This window comes from Neomonachus schauinslandi, chromosome 4 (genome assembly GCF_002201575.2).
Source record: "Neomonachus schauinslandi chromosome 4, ASM220157v2, whole genome shotgun sequence".
Classification (NCBI taxonomy): domain Eukaryota; kingdom Metazoa; phylum Chordata; class Mammalia; order Carnivora; family Phocidae; genus Neomonachus; species Neomonachus schauinslandi.
The window spans coordinates 108,194,682-108,196,844 of NC_058406.1; the positions used below are offsets into that span (position 1 = coordinate 108,194,682).

General features: G+C 39.7%; 1 pseudogene; it reads left to right on the top strand.

Annotated features, from left to right (window-relative positions):
• The first annotated feature begins 1,338 nt into the window (after positions 1 to 1,338).
• Positions 1,339 to 1,921, top strand: LOC110578765 (annotated as a pseudogene).
• Positions 1,922 to 2,163: the final 242 nt, after the last annotated feature.

Here is a 2,163-nt window from a genome sequence, read left to right on the forward strand (position 1 = left end):
TTGGGATTTTGACTAGATATGTAAGTTTAAAGACAAACTATGTGCATAAATAGTGTATTCTACCTGGTAAATTCTGACACTACTTTACAGTGTTGAACAAACAAGTAAATACAGTATAGTATATGAGAGTTCAGCTTTTTGCTGTCAGATAAAGAAATTAGAAGGAACAAGGAGGAAGAAGATGCTAGAAGGAATCCTGCAGAACTGGATTAGAGTCAGATATATCAGTATAAACTCACCTTTATTTTAATACATAAAAACCAGGGGGATAAAGAAATAATTGTAGACATGTGTGGGTTAGTATACATACTTATATTTCTAGCTTCCTTACTGAGTAGGCCAAAAAGAAGTGACACCCCATAACAATGAAAACTCCTAGAGACCAACTATTATTATTCTAATACCATTCTTTGATTAAAGCAAAGAGAGATCCTTAAAGAAATGCTGATTCTAAGCTTAGGGCAAGGAAAAATCAGAGAAGTGCCTGGAGCATCTTGTAGTGCAAGAAAGTAAGGAGATGCTAAAAAAAAAAAAAAAAAAAGGTGAGTGATGAAGCTAGGTCAAAAGGACACAACATTCAATATGAAAGAGCTCCCAATGGCCAAAGTTGTAAGAATTTGAGCAACAAAATAAATGATGATGGTATTAAATTATAACCTAAAAGTGTAAAATAAATATTCACGACTCCATACTGATATAATTAAATGAGGGAGAGGGACAACTCTTCCTTACAGGAAAATTATAAATATTAATTTTGGAAGGAACAACATAAATAGAAAATTACTATTGGAAGCCCATCATAATAGTTGCTTCAAAGATCCACTAATAAATGGTAAAATTGGTGGGCAAAGCTTTAAGTAGAAAAATGATATCTGGGTAGAATCAAAGTATCTCCCACAAATAATGTGATAGTTTTAATATACTTCCACAAGTTCTCCGATATTCTCCCCTTCAGAATGTGGGTCTTAATCCACCTGCCTTGAGTGTGGATGGAAATTGGAACTCACTTCTAAGGAGCAGGGTTTGGAAAGGGAGAAATATACTAACTTTACAATGGAGAAGCCAGGAAGACACCACGTCAAACAAGTGATTATGTTAACGTAACCAAAATAAGTTATGTTGATATCATGCACCTGGAAGGACATAAGAGAAAGATGCTTCACCTTTGTGGCATGCCTCTTTTATAGCCCCTGCCTAATCACGAAAAAACATCAGACAAACTCATATTGAGATATTCTTCAAATTATTTACCAATACTTTTCAAAAGTATCTTCATGAAAAACATGAAAAAAATTTTGATTCTTTCTTTCCAGACCTGGCTGATAAGGAGGCGCCATCATGGGAGTCAACATCCACCACAAGGACCAAAAGTTTCAGTGCGAGGAGCCCAAGAGCCAGGACATCTACCTGAGACTGTTGGTCAAGTAGTACATGTTTCTTGCCCAACAAACCAACTCCACATTAGGCAACTGTGTTGAAGCAGTTAATGAGTTGCAGCAATCAGCTGTCTCAGCGCTAATCCTGAATGATCCAGAAGATGAAGCTGCCTGGCCGGGAAAACAAAACAGCTGTTGTTGTATGTATTATAATCGATGATGTGCATGCCCAGGAGGTGCCCAAACTGAAGGTGTGCACACTGCACATGAGCAATCATGCCTGGAGCTGCATCCTCAAAGTTGGGCTATGAGCCTCACCTTCGACCAGTTAGCCTGGAGTCCCCCAAGGCTGTGGTACCCTCTTGCTTTCTGGTCCAGGCAAGGGCTGAGAGGTATACAGGCATTTCAGGAAGGCCCCAGGAACCCTGCACAGCCACAGTAAACTCTATTTGCAATCCAAGGGCCAGAAGTTCCAACGCTACCAGAGGCTGCAGACCTGGCTAGTACTAAACCTAACCCCAGATCCTGCCTTGTTATTAAAATGACCTTGGATACTGGAAAAAAAAAAAAGTGAAAAATTTTTAAAAAATTTTTTACTTATTTGAGAGAGTGAGCACACCAGTGTGAGGGAGGGGCAGAGGGAGAGGGACAAGCAGACTCTCCACTGAGCAGGGAGCCTGATGTGGGGCTCCATCCCAGGACCCCCAAGTGAGATCATGACCTGAGCTGAAGTCAGATGTTCAACCAACTGAGCCACCAAGGCACCCCTGAAAAAAAAAGAAAAATT